Below are 14,445 nucleotides of genomic sequence, written 5' to 3'. Positions count from 1 at the left end.
GGCGACGTAGCTTCCAGTTAATTAGTCAAGAAATGAATCGAGCCCCAGTGGCCTGGCAAAGGCCAAATTGGTCGGCCGGCCGCTCCCCTGGGGCCGGGTGGGGCGCGGGGAGCACCACGGGAGACTCCGCCGTCTTGCGCCCCGGCGGGCTCGCGCTCCCGCGGGCTCTAGCTTCCGTAGTCTCTCTTCCTTCCCCGTTTTCCCTCCTCCCGCTTCTCTTCGCCACTGGCGGTCCCGGCTCTCTCTGGCCCTCTCCAGCTCTCTCCGACTCCCTGACACTCGCTGGGGCTTCCTACACGCCGTCCTTCCCTCCTCTCCGGCTGCGTCTCCCAGTTCTCCACGGGGAAGCATCGCTCTAGACCCGGCCTCAGCCCGCCGGGATCTGAGCTGGGTGGTGTGTGCAGGGCACTGGGGAAGCCTGGTCTTGGAGATGAGGGTGGGGGTGGCTGGAGCCCCGAGGCCTGCTGTGTGTCCCTCGGTGCGGGGGCTCTTCATCCTGGGGTCACCTTGGACCCGGGCTCCTGAGGGCGGTTAGAACCCTCTGAGATAATGCAAGGCTTCCAAAGGTTTGGCAACCCGAGACCTGTGTCCCCACGCGATGGGGACTGAGAGTTAAGCAGCACATGAGCAACTGTGGGTGCCTGCCTTGAAGTCCTCCTCCAGGCCTCCAGTGTCCACCCAGACGGCCAAGATCCTGGTGTTTGCTTCCGAAGCAGCTTTGCTGGAGAGAAGGGAGGGGGAGCACAAACCTAACCCAGTTCTTTCAAGGCCTTTTGGGGCCACCTGCCAGCGCTCTTCCCTGAGATCAAGGGATGGAACTCAGGGCTCAGAGGACGGAGTGGTTTCCTGGACTCACACGGCCACGGGGCGAGGAGGCGATGCCACCCTCTAAGCAGGCATCAGGCGCCCCCCCCCCGGGCCCCCTCAGGGCAGCATTTGTCCTTCTGGCCTGGCCTGGCCTGTTTATGGGCAGGACGAGGGTCGCAGGAATCGCCTTGCCTCCACCAGTTCGGCGCTGAGGCCCAGTGCCTCTGGGACTCTCCTCTTTCACTTGGTCTTGCTCTCTGTCTTCCTAGCTCTGTCTCTGCTTTGGCCTCCCTCCCACCCGTCTTTCCCGCCTCTCTCTCGGAAAGCACGTGGAATACAGACTCAAAAGTGGAGGTCAGAATCCCCCCCCTCTTCCTGCCAATTACCCCGCGTCTTGAGGCTTGGAGCTGGGTAGGGGTCCATCTGCCGCCAACCGCCCGCACCGCAGCAGAAGCAAGCCCCTTGGGTTCCAGGCCCTCCCGGCTCCGCCGACCCCAGCCTCTCCCCCGGCCGCTTCGCTCCCACGGAGGACGGTGTGAACGAGGCTTTCCAAGCGGCAGCCGGAACCGCGCTTCTTCTTTCTTCCTTTGCCCGCTTGACCGACTTTGGCTTCGCTCAGAGGCCCGAGGTGCCTGCGCCGCGCTTGGCTTCGCTTCCCGCCTCTCGCAGGAGGCCCGGGACTGTGGTTTCCGCCGCCGCTGCCCGGCCTGGCGCGCGCGCAAGAGCTTGGCGAGCTTCCCGCACGCGCTGCCAGCCAACTGCTCGGAGCCTCAGTTTCCTCCCTCCTTTCGGATCCGGAAAGTGATGGATGAAACGGTTCAGGTAAGAGGAATGGCGAATGGATTGGTTAGTGGCGCGACCACCAGTCCCTGGGTGGTGAAGGAGGCCACGGCTCCCTTCCCCACTCCCCCTCTCCGCGGACTCCTGCCACCTCCAAGTGCAGACGGAGAGATGGCACTGACGCTGTGTCGCGTCCCCCACTAGGAATGGAGCCGCACCCCCAACACCCCAGCCTCCCTCATTGCGCCCCACAGCCTGTGGAGCTGAGTCGCGGCGTCGGCCCGGTCCCAGCCGGCTGGTGCTCCCTCGCTGGGGTGTGCGCACGGCTGGATCCTCAGGCGCTGCCTGCGCCGCCTGCGCCGCTGCGATCATAGCTGCTGGCCTCCGTGCGTTCGCAGACTCCGCGTGGTGCCTTGTTCCAGCAAAGTGTGGGCACACGCATTGAGCTCTAAGAGATGAAGGGTTAGGACATCTTGGAACGTCAGCCGAGTCCGTGGACCCCTCCAACCCAACTGAACCCAACTCCTGGGGCATAGTAAGTGCTCATTTTTCATGAGCTGTTTGGGCAGCCTAAACGATCCGCGCCCAGGCTGGCTATGTACCTGTCCACTCTGCCTAAGTGTATACTGAGTATATTCTGTACCTTTAGGGGACACTCGGGAGACTATATTTAGCCTCTTCTTGCTAGCATCGCCCTCTCGACCTTGCCCAGGTCTGACTCAGCTCCACTGAAGCTCCATTACTTGCCCTTTCCCCAAGTTGAAATGACAGTGAGATCCTTTCTTCAGCTTCTCACTCAAGGCTTCATGCCCCGTGGCCCTTTCCTGAATCCCGGGATCTCGGAATGGCAAGCGAGCCCAGCAAGAAAGCTCTCTTTCCTCCCCCTTGCACCCAGCTCAGAGGCCAGGTCTTGACTTTCTGCCCCAGGTGGCTCCCTGTCCTGAAGTGAGGGGCAGGCGTTTCTTAGATCCACTGAGGAAATGAAGGGACAATATTGGGCACCTCAGTGTCCCTGGCCAGAGCCCCCGCAGTGATGAGCTCTGCAAATGAGGAGGCTGCCTGTGGTCAGGGCCTGAGGGATATCAGGCTCCTGAGTGGGGCCCTGGAGGCCTCTTGGCTCTCAGAGAAACTATGTATGGCTGATGTCCCTTCTCCCAGGCCCACTGCAGCTGCCCAACTCCTACTCAGCAGCAGGAGCCTACTGTGCCCGTCCTCAGGCCTTTGGGGGCACTGAGGACCAGAGGAGAGCTAGACACTCCTTCCCGCCTGAGAGCCTGAGAGCAGGGGGTGTGTGTTAGAGGGCGGGGCAGGGGGGGTGATGAGAAAGGACAGAGATGAGAAAGGAAAGATGGGGAGATGGAAAAGGACAAAGACAGGAAGGGGGGTAAGAGAGATGGGGCACATACAGAGAAGGGAGGAAGGAGAAAAGGGGACAGACAGACGATGAGAGAGGGACAGGGGTACTCAGAGTCTGGGAGAGGCATGGAGGAGAGAACAGATGAAGGGGAGTGACTGAGAGACAGTGAGCAGGAGAGAAAGACATAGAGACAGAGAGGCAGTCCTAGTTGGGGGTGGAGGTGAGAGGGGGAAAGAAGAAAAGAAGCAGAGAGTGAGGATCAAGTGCAAAAACTAAATGAGGCAGAAAGAGAAACAGACGAGAGAGGGAGAGAGAGAGAGAGAGAGAGAGAAGAAGAAGAAGAAGAAGAAGAAGAAGAAGAAGAAGGAGGAGGAGGAGGAGGAGGAGGAGGAGGAGGAGGAGGAGGAGGAGGAGGAGGAGGAGGGGGAGAGGAGAAGGAGGAGGAGGAGAAGGAGACAAAGAGAGGACAAACAAAAAGGTGAGAAACAGGAAAGGGCCTGGAAGGTGAAGGCCGGAAAGGAGGCAGAGGAAGGCAGGGCTGGAGAGCCCAGCACCCCGGCGGCCCTGATGTATTGCTTAAAGCAGCGAAGATTACCTAGTACAGTGTGAATGCCTCCATTAAATCATGCCTGAGCTGCTCCCATGGACCAATCCCCCAGTAGCCCCAGCCCTCAGGGAAAATGGTTTTCAAAACCATATAAAGCATCAGATACCAGTTAAGTAGGAGATAAGTTCACTCATTAAGGATTTCCAGCCCCCCCCCCCCCCCAAGGCCTTTGGGGTGAGCCTGGGGGAGTGTGTGGCTGAGAGCTTGGAAGACAGTGCAGAAAAAGACACCGTGTTCTCTTGTTGCCACTGGCTTGGCATCTAGAAGCTTCCCTCTTTCCCCAGCGACAGCCACTGTGACCCACAAGGAAGGGCTGGCTGGTGGAGCCAAGAAGAGAGCCCATTCCCCAGAGTCCTCCAGATTCCCAGAGTGCACTTGGCTGGACGGCAAGGGGCTGAGCAGTCGCCCAGCTGCTCCCTGTGGAGAGTGATGGGGTGGGGGTGGGGGAGCACTCCCGGGACAGCAGGTCTTTGTTCCATCAGGGGAGGCTGGGAAGAGATGGGGAGGAGGGTTAGCTGGGAGCCTGGTTCAGATGAAGTTTCCCCTCCCAGCTCATCACTCCAACTAGTTCAAATAAACCGCAGCTCATCTTCCCTCTTCCTCTGCCTCCTCCCTCACGCCCCTCCCAGTCTGCCCAGAAAGGTATTTGAAAGGACATTTTTTAATAGTAGCAAATACTAGTAAAAGGATTTCCTTCCTCCCTTCCTTTCTTCTTTTCTTTTTTCTTTTCTTTTCTTTTCTTTACTTTTCTTTTCTTTTCTTTTCTTTTCTTTTCTTTTCTTTTCTTTTCTTACCTTTCCTTTCCTTTCCTCTTCTTTTCCCTACCCCCCCCCTCTTTCTTTCTTCCTCTCTCTCTTTCTTTCTTCCTTGTTATTGCAAAGGCTGGTGTTTGCTTTGCTTTAACAAACAGCCGATAGAACTTGCTTTAAAGAAGCATTAAAAAATGTGCTCCCAGGGCAGGCCCCGCATTAGCCGTGAGCAGCGCTTGCGTGCGGACGGGTGTGTGCTGAGGCCCGAGAGGGCTCGCAGTAATAAATGGGACCTGCTTCAGGTGCAGAGAGCCGGGAGGGGTGGGGAGGAATGCAGGGACAGATTTACACCTGTCCCTACAGCTGCCCTGGACAACACTTACAGCCTCCAGAAATGGCCCTTGGTGCCGACCTGTCTGGAAGCCATCAGGGTTAGTTTTGAAGCAGGAATCTTCAAGTGGAGCAGAGGGCAGGCGCTGCCGGCCCCCACCTTCCCCGTGGCTGTGCTGAAGTGCTGCCCAGGGAGCAGTCTGGCTGCCGGGCCCCCTGCCCACCCACCCCTCCCTCTCCATTTCCTCTGTCAGGCAAATATCATCATTGATTTTTAGCTGCCTTTGGTGCCGCCGCCTAATGGGGGCTGGGCAGGGTGCGGGGGCTGCAGCCAGCTCATCGAGGCTCCCCTCCCCCTCCCCGCCCCCAGGAGCTGGGTCTGGCCCCAGGAATCCTGCGGGAGTCCTGACTCTCCCCTCCAGCCAGTTCCCGCTCTCTGCCACCGCCCGCCCCGCCCCGCGGGGCAGACAGTTGAGCGACTGACACTGTCCAGACGCCTGTGGAATCTCGCTCCCAGTCCTCCCAGCGCTGGGCCAGCCGCAGACGCGGGGGCAGCGGGCACCAGAAGCCGGCCTGAAACTCGTTGCCACCTCTCAGAGGCCGATGAAAGCGCCACTCAGCTGGCCCTTCAGGACGGGGACCCTGGAGCCAGGACACTCGGAGGGCATGTTTGACACCCGTGCTGGGGACTTTGAGTCCCTGCTCTCTACCCCTGGCCCCACAGAGGTCTAGGAGGCTGAGAGGGGGCAGATGACAGGCCATCAGCTGCCAGAAAGGCCACAGGGAAAGGCCCGGCGCTTTGCCTGAGAATTAGCAGACGCCGGCCTCCCTTCTCCTGCTGGGGAGACTGGGAGTAGCTGGGAGGACTGGGAGTAGCTGGGGAGACTGGGAGTAGCTGGGGGACTGGGAGTAGCTGGGGGGCTGGGAGTAGCTGGGGGGACTGGGGTTGGGCACATTCATGTTTTCTACATCTCAGTCTCCCCTTCCCAATGGTTTCCCTGACACATATTTTAATAATCCACTCCCTTCCTCAGAACACCCAGGAAACCTTTAGTGATGTAGTGTGAGCTGAACTTTAGTCTCCCTTCCCAGAAATAGAAAAAAAAAACCAGGAAAATGATAAGCCAGGACAACAGACGCACGTTACCAGGCTCTGGGCCTGAGGTCCCCTCTCGCTCTCCGGCTCCGCGCGGCGCGAATGGTGAGCTCCCCGTGGTGAGAAGGAAAGGGTTCAGGACGCGCAGCACCCACCGAGACTGGACTTCATCAGAAAGACTGCAAACGAGTCGAAACGGAAATTGTTTTCTTCCTCTGGTTTCTGCACCAAAAAAAGCCACACACGCATCCCTTTGGATGTTTTGGGGAACATGCTTTCCTAGAGCTTTTTCTTTTAAATTTTTTTAAATCCTCACCTAAGGCTATTTTTCCCATTGATTTCTAGAGGGAGTGGAAGGGAGGGAGGAGGGGGGAGAGAGAGAGAAAAACATCGATGTGAGAGACACATTGATTGGTTGTCTCCTGCACTCGCCCCTCCTACCAGACCTGGGGAACCTGAACCCACAACCCTTTGGTCCACAGGCGGACGCGCTAACCACTGTACACACCGGCCAGGGCTCCTAGAACTTTTTAATAGCCCAGTCACATGCAGGCTCCTGTATTTAGATGTCAAGTTCCTGGGCTCTGCTACTGTCTTAGTCTCAGAACCATGGCTCAGCCTTTGCTTCATTCTCCTGACCCCCAGGTAGGGCTCCGCCAGCTTTCTGGGCCACGGACCCCGTGGGCAATCTGGTGAAACGGATGGATCCCGCCTCAGATGGATGGATCTGCCGTGGGCTTGCAAACTCAAAGCAGCATTAAAAATATAACATTTCAGTAACATGTGTGTTCCCTGTGAATGCAGTAAATCACACACGCCAGCAGTGGCTCGACTGCTGTCCTTCTGAAGTCGGGTGGGCGAGACAGCACTGGGTCCTCCCCGTCACACCAGCCCCTCAGGATGAAAATGCCACCGTATTTGTGATTCTATTGGTGACCAAGTGACAGCCACCTCGAAGCCTGCTGTGGCTGGTCAGCTACATTCATAATGGGAGCGGCTACTCATTTCACCCTGAGTTTAGTGAAAATGAAAGTGTGATCCCTCTCCCCCCCACCGACCTCAGCCCAGTTCACAGGTCCCTGAGCTCACCCAGGGCCCACCCTGTCCTTGGAGGACTCCGGGTGAGAACCCTGAGAGTGTGGAGGGTGGACTAGGCTCCGGGCTCCGCAGGGACAGGGAAGGCTTCCAGGAGACACAGGCACACTGTGAGCTGACGCGCCCTGCCGATGGGGCAAGCCGGGGCAGAGGCAGGCCTTATCAACACCGTTTTAAGGAATATTTATTTCTCAGGGGCCCAGGAGCCAGCCAGGTCTGGCTTAATGCGGTTTCCGCTCAGAGAGGGTAAGTTTCTCCCGAAAGCGCCCATCAGCACCTCCGTCCCAACACACCCACACTCGGCCTCTGGGGTGACACTGTGGCCAGCGCTGGCCCCTCTAAATCCTCCGTTTTGGGGCCTAGAGAAAGGATCCCTGCCTCCCCCCCTCCCCCAACACCATGATACCCCTGCTACTCTTTTGCCCCAAAGGATCTGTGGACAAGTCCTCTGTCAGCGTGGGGTAATCCCCTCCCAAAGATTAAGTCGGGGCGGCTGCATTTTCTGCCCTTAAACATAGCACTGCAGTCCCACAGTCTGGGCCCAGGGACGGGGCGTGGCAGATGGCCGAGGACAGCAGACTGAGCTACGGGGACAGGCACGGAGAGGCCCCTTTAAGGCATAGCCAGACCTAAGAAAGCTGGAAACTGTCAGAACACCTTTGGGCAAAGCAAGGGTCGCTTCAAGTTGAACGAGGAAACCTCAGTGGTTTCTGGGGTTTTAGCAAAACGAGAACAAAAGCATTTGTGGACCAGGTTTCTCTGTGTAAGACCTGTGCCCTGGTCTTTGCTTATGTTACCTAAAGGCACCAATACCAGGTCTAATATTGATTGATTGATTCATTCATTCATTCAACAAATGTTTACCAAGCCCCTACTATGTGTCTTGGGCTAAGGATATTGCAGTCAAACACATAAAAATGATTGTCCCCATGGACCTTCTACTGGAGTAAAGAATGATGAGAAACAGCCCTAACTGGTTTGGCTCAGTGGATAGAGCGTCGGCCTGCGGACTGAAGGGTCCCAGGTTCGATTCCGGTCAAGGGCATGTACCTTGGTTGTGGGCACATCCCCAGTGGGGCGTGTGCAGGAGGCAGCTGATGGATGTTTCTAACTCTCTATCCCTCTCCCTTTCTCTCTGTAAAAAAATCAATAAAATATATATATATATTTTTAAAAAGAATGAGAAACAAAATAAACAGGTGAAATAAATGGTAGATGTGATGAGTCTTACAGAAAAAAGGGCCTTGTGGACGGGGGCTGGGGTGGTGGTGGTCAAGAACACTACTGAGGAGGCGACATTTCAGCCCAGACCCGGGGGCGGTGGGAACCAGCCCGGGGAGGACGGGAGGTGGGAGGGAAGGCAGGTGTAGGGGACCCAGGCCTCCTTGAACACCTGGCTGGCCTGCTCTCCGCACTGGGCACTCCATGCATTGCTGTCATCATTCCAACCGTACTCAGAGCTAGTTATTATTTCCCCTTTTTTTAAAAAAATATATTTTATTGATTTTTTACAGAGAGGAAGGAAGAGGGACAGAGAGCCAGAAACATCGATGAGAGAGAAACATCGATCAGCTGCCTCCTGCACACCCCCCACTGGGGATGTGCCCACAACCAAGGCACATGCCCTTGACCAGAATCAAACCCGGGACCCTTGAGTCCGCAGGTTGACGCTCTATCCACCGAGCCAAACCAGTCAGGGCTATTTCCCCCTTATTTTATTGCTGGAAAAGGGGAAGCTCCGAGAGGTGGGGTGACTTGCCCAAGGCCACTCAAATCGCATGAAGGAAAGTTAGAATTTGAGCCCAGGACTCAGTCCTCTTTCCTCCACACCAGGCTGCCTCTGACACATCCCTGGGAAGACAGAAGAAAGGGAGAGATGGGGAGGTCGTGGAGGAGTGGCCAAGAGTAACATTCACCCTTCTGAGTCACTAGCTCAGTCTTACAGTGAGGGAAACTGAGGCCCAGAGAGGAGAATTCAAGGTCACAAAGGAAAAATCATAATGGTTAGATGTCTTAGCTCATCGGTGGCTCTCCTTCTTGTCCTGGCACCAGCCGGTAAGTCACTTGGCTCTCGGGGCCTCAGTTTGCGGATCTTCAAAATGGGGCTAATCACACCAGCCTCTTGCAGTTGCCAAACAGGAAAGACAAGATCCTTTATGAGAAAGCATTTATTCTAATGCTTGGCACAGAGTTGGTGCCAAATAAATAGATTTCCTCATTCTTCCTTGGCAGCATTTCATCCAGAGGAGGGGTGAGGTGTCTGCTGATTTTGTGGTTTACACCAGCACCAGCGGCCCCCAAACTTTAAAAAAAAACAACATTTTATTTATTTATTTATTTATTTATTTATTTTTAGAGAGAGAAGAAGGGAGAGGGGAAGAGAGAGGGGGACACATTAACATGAGAGATAAACATCGATCGGTTGATGCCCCTATGCACCCCGACTGGGGACTGAACCTGTAACCCGGGCATGTGCCCCGACCGGGAATCCAACCAGCGACCCTCCGTGCACGGGCCGACGCTCAACCAACTGAGCCACACTGGCCAGGGCCTAACTTTTATTTTATTTTAATACAACATTTCCAACCTAAAAAAAGTAGGGGGGGGGGGGGAATAGAGAGACTGGTAGAATGCATTGCCATATACCCACCACCTGGCTTCAATAATTCAACTCCTGGCCAAGCTTGTTTCATTTATACCCACAGTAGATTGTTTAAATGCAAATGCAGACACCGTATCATTTCACTTGTAAACACTTCAGTGTGTATCTCCAAAAGATAAGAGGGAATTTTAAAAAAACAACACAACCACAATACTGTTATTACCCCCGCCCCCCACCCCACCCCGCCAAAGCAGCGATTGCATAATCTTACGAAATACCAGTTGGTACTCAGTGTTCCTGACTGTCCCGTGATTTTTATCATTTCATTGCAGTTGGTTGGTTCCAGTCAGGATGCAGGAAGGGGTCTGCATTGTGTTTAATGCACCTCCCATTTTTTTTCTTTTGAAAAACATTTAAAATGGAAATAATGGAATCCTGGTGACCCTGGCCACGGGCATCCCCGGGGTGTCATTTGCGATGTCTCTCTGTCCCCTGTGTTTCCTGTAAAGGGGCCTGAGACAGACGTGCTTGTGGGATTCGTTGGGGGAGCTCACCTGACAGACGGCGGGTCCCTCTGGCGATGCGCAGTATTGATTTTCTTTCTTCTTGGTTTGTCAGCAGCCACTCATGACCACTTTCTGGGTGGATCCATTGTTTCATAAAGGGTTGCAAAATGGTGCTCTGTCAGGTCTTTCATGTCTTCTTCATTTATTAGCTGAAATGCTCCCTAATTTCTTTGGAGGACCCCCCATCATTAAAAACTAAGATCTGAGCCCTGGACGGTGTGGCTCAGTTGGTTGGGCATCGTCCCCTGCACCGAAAGGTTGCCGGTTTGATCCCTGATCAGGGCACACGCCTGGGTCTCGGACTTCATCCCTGGAGGGGGGCATGCAGGAGGCAGCCATTCAATCTTTCTCTCTCACATAGATGTTTCTCTCTCCCTCTCCCTCTCTCTCTCAAAATCAATAAAAAAATATATAAAAAAACACCCTCAGATCTGAGTAGGCACTGTCCTATACCTCTGTGTTTTCACATGCCTGAACTGTGTACCTCTTCTGCATTATAGATTATTGAATGGCGCTAGAATGGACATTTCAAAGGATAACCTTGAAAAATAAAAGAGCAGTGAAGTTCTTCCCTCACTCAGTGGCCAGTCCGCACACCGTTCAGGGGTGTGATCAACTTCGTCGAAAGGTAAGAATGAACTTCCTCAATCCAGAGGCCAGTGGGGACGCCCCTCTGCAAACCGAATGAAAAGGGAGCCTGTGAAATCTGAACATGTTCGTCCATATCTATAAGGAGGGGAGAAAAGTGTCTGTGCAGGGGGCGGCCGGGGGAATGAAAGGAGGAGGCCTCCAAAGCCACCTCCATCTGGGGGGTCCTGGGCAAGGAGGTTTACAACCCAGAGACCAGACCGCTTTAGGGAAAAGCGAGCTCTTTTCTTGCCCCATTTTTAATTTTAAAGGACTCAGCCCCTCGGAAGGTCAATCTCCCGGCAGAGACTTTAAAGAAAGCGCATCGCCCGCAGGTCTGCTTCTCCCAGGAGGGGATTTACTCTTCACCCCTCCGCCTCAGGAGTGTTAACAGCAGAATTAAGGCGGGCAATCTGGCTGGGGCGCTTGCTGCGGGGGAGGCCTGTCGAGCCTTTTTGCAAGGCATTAATCACTTGTTTATAGTGGGGGAAGGAGGGAAAAGCCAGCAGGAAGACGGAGTGGGTTGCCTAACCCTAACCCCAACCCTCCACTGGCCCCTTCATTCCTGTGCCAGGTTCCAGAGCAAGGTGGGCTGGGGGCACCCCTCCAGAGGTGGGGAGTAATGGGGGTCGACGCCTGCAGAGCTGGGGCGGGGAGGGCTGTCCCCTTCGGTGCTGGTCTTCAGGCCCCAGCTGCCTTCAAGAATGTGAAGTATCATGGGCGCCCCTTTTCATATCCATGCCTAATCATCCTCTTTCCCAAGCTCAGACTCCGGACTCATGTTCTGTGAAACAAACAAACAAAAAAACTGTTGTTTTCACATAAATATCTACTGGAGACAGTGGTTTCCTAAGGGGAACTGAACTTGGAAACCAGACCTGTAGCTGAACCTACTTCGAATTGTAAACCATTTGGAATCGTGTAACATTTGGATGCATCGCCCATTAATAGAGAAACAAAACAGCACATTTTTCTTTTTGTGACAAATAATTAAATCTGAAATCCATGGAAGAGCTTAGTCACAGTTCTAATATTAATCCCCCCCCCCCCCCCCCCCGTGCATATAGTTTAAAAAATGCTGTTTCCTCTCAGGAGGTTATACGCGTGCAGGTGTCAACCCAGGAGTTCCACCATGACAGGGAGAGTTATTCTCTCTCATAGGTCTCTCCCCTCCAGTGACGCTAGATAGCAACGTGAATCCTTATAGTCACACGACATGTCTACACGCACACACAAACGCACACACATATTTTACAAATGCAGCACTTTCTTCTTATTATATTTTTGATATATATATATTTTTTATTGATTTTGGAGAGGAAGGGAGAGGCAGAGAGAGATAGAAACATCAGTGATGAGAGAGAATCATGGATGGGCTGCCTGCTGCATGCCCCCTACCGGGGATTGAGCCCGAAACCCGGGTATGTGCCCTGACCAGGACTTGAACCGTGACCTCCTGGTTCATAGGTCGATGCTCAACCACTGAGCCACACCAGCTGGGCTCCCTTTCTTCTTCTTTATTTATTTATATTAAAAATGATTTTTTTATTGTTGCCTCACTCTTTTATTTTTTGAAATCTATTATTCATGCCACCATGTATTATTATTATTTTTTACATTAAAGATTACTTTTTGTTGTGAGTGTATATACATGGAATATCTTTTAATCACTCCTATTTTGACATTTAAGGAATCATCCTCATGAAAAAAGAGACACTCAGTGAGACACAATGGACACGCCACAGGGACGTGGATCACGTGGCCGCTGGGGTAGATTACAAACAACGGAGGCGCAGACAGTGAGTCGGTTGGGCCGGGTGTTACCCAGACACGAGCCAGTATCCCTTCACCGTTATCAATAGTGGGTGCAGCAGCCCAGCCGCTGGACCTCAAGACGTTTGCCTACACAGCAGGCGGGTTCTGCTCACAGGCAGAAACTTGACAGAGCAAGTGGCCTGGAAACGTTTGCGTCTTGAAGGCCTCAGCCGTTGGGCCACGTGTTTAACAGCGTTGGCCCCGGAAGGTTCCACTTTCTTGCGTCGTGACGTCGGATGGGCCTTAACGTGAGCCTTGGACAGTGCCTCTGTGGGCCGTGCCCTCCACACCTCTGCTGTCTCACATCCATTTGCAGTGGCTGTCACTGGCTGTCACCGGCTGTCGGCCCAGGCAGGCAGCACATGCAGGCCCGTTCAGAAAGGCTGCCGAGGGAGAAGCGGGTTGAGTTTGCACCCAGGCCTCACCAGCTCTCCGTCCTGCTGGGCTGGCCTTGTGTGACCCCGTGTGCACCTTTCTGTCCCAGGGGGGCCCCCTTGCAGCCTGGAGCCCTGGAGACTGCCGTGAGCTTCCGTGGTGATGGGACAGAGAGGATCAGACTGTGTTCCCTGCTCCCCAGGCTGATGGCTGCTCAAACCACACAGCCCCTGGCTTTCTGCGTCTTTGTGAAAAATGGTGAAATTTTGCCGGCAAACAGGTTTTTCTGGCTGATTCCCGGTAAGATGGATGTTTTCCTTGACTGAGGGAAGCCAGGGTCCTTCAGGAATGTTTGCAGGCTGAGGAGGTTCAGGGGTGTTTGGAGGAGCCCTGGGATTTGGGTGTAGACCTGTTTCTGAGGGCCACTGCCCTTAACTGGTAAAACGGGCCTGCAAAACCAGCGCATCCTCCGGACAGGCACGCTTCGGACTCACCTATTCCGGACGCTGAGAATAAAATCAGCCGGACAACCTCTCCGGCCTCAGCATCCAGCGAGCTTTCTGGGGCTGGAGCTTTCTGCGCGCACTCCTAGGGCCCCTGGATCAAGTCCTCTGCAAACGTTAAAGTGCAGAATGCTCGCACGCTGTCATCCGGATGACGGCGATGACGGCCATGAGGGAAGTACGTCTTGGGAGTGAAATTAATTGATGTTTGTAAAACATGCAGATGTCTTCCTGCTCTCCCGGCTGGGAACGCGTGAGCCCTTGGGAGCCTGGGAGACGGGGCCACAGAACCGCGGTGCACATACGCTGCCCTTCAGATGTGTGGCGAGATACATCCTGTTGTGAGGAGGGCAGCTATAGCTGTGGACACTTGGAGGAAATGAACTCTCAGGCCTGGAGGAATGCTGCACAGGGGAGGGGCCCCATAGATGAGTTGAATTCACCAGGTCGGAGGGGAGGGGGGTATTCAAGACAGAGGAAACGGCACACAGAAAGATGGATGAGGGCATCCAAGTGTGGACAGGATGGCAAATTGTTTGAGGGTACGGACCAGGGAGGGTGAGGGCGTGAGTACCTGGCTGGTTGGCAAGTAACCAGGTCCATATCAATGAAGCATTTGCCCTGTGCTGGGTTAAACGCTTGATGTGTATCTAAGTCTAACCCTAGCCCCCCCTTCACCCCCAAAGAAGTTGGTCCTGTGGACTCCCCATTTGGCAGAGAGGTTGAATACCTCCTCCAAGGTCATAGGGCGGGGAAGTGACAGGGTCAGGATTCCGAGCCAGCAGCTGGCTGCAGACCACGTGCCTTCGCCTCGCCATTGGACAGGCCTGCCAGCACCTCTGGGAGGCTGGGCTGAGCCATCAGCACGTGGTTCTCAGGCGAAGGCAAATCAAGTCCTGGGAGGTTTTGCACAGGGAGCACCGAGGGCCGCTGTGGAACTCCGGAGAGCTGGGTTCGGGCTGCAGCTAAATGGAAACAAAAGGAAGAGGTTTGGGGAGGGGGCAGGTGATGAGCCAACAGAGTTAGAGGTCAACTTAACAAGCAGCCACAGCTCCATGGAGACATTCTCAAAAGCAGGAGGGAGAGATTGGCAGCCCAGGGGACGCTGTGAGAGGCTGGGGCGGGGGGGGGGGGGG

At 54.5% G+C, this 14,445-nt stretch overlaps 1 long non-coding RNA gene across 1 annotated transcript in view; it reads left to right on the top strand.

Moving 5' to 3' along the window:
• LOC106698749 overlaps positions 1-12,439 on the top strand; it is a 13,678-nt gene extending 1,239 nt beyond the window's left edge. The window contains exons 2-3 of the long non-coding RNA XR_002831553.1: positions 10,490-10,617; positions 12,307-12,439. This is a non-coding gene — a long non-coding RNA (uncharacterized LOC106698749). The remainder of the gene's footprint in view (positions 1-10,489; positions 10,618-12,306) is intronic.
• Positions 12,440-14,445: the final 2,006 nt, after the last annotated feature.

Source organism: Myotis lucifugus, unplaced genomic scaffold (genome assembly GCF_000147115.1).
Source record: "Myotis lucifugus unplaced genomic scaffold, Myoluc2.0 scaffold_226, whole genome shotgun sequence".
NCBI lineage: Eukaryota > Metazoa > Chordata > Mammalia > Chiroptera > Vespertilionidae > Myotis > Myotis lucifugus.
The sequence above is the reverse complement of the archived record's forward strand: the minus strand, read 5'-3'. Positions and strand labels throughout refer to the sequence as shown.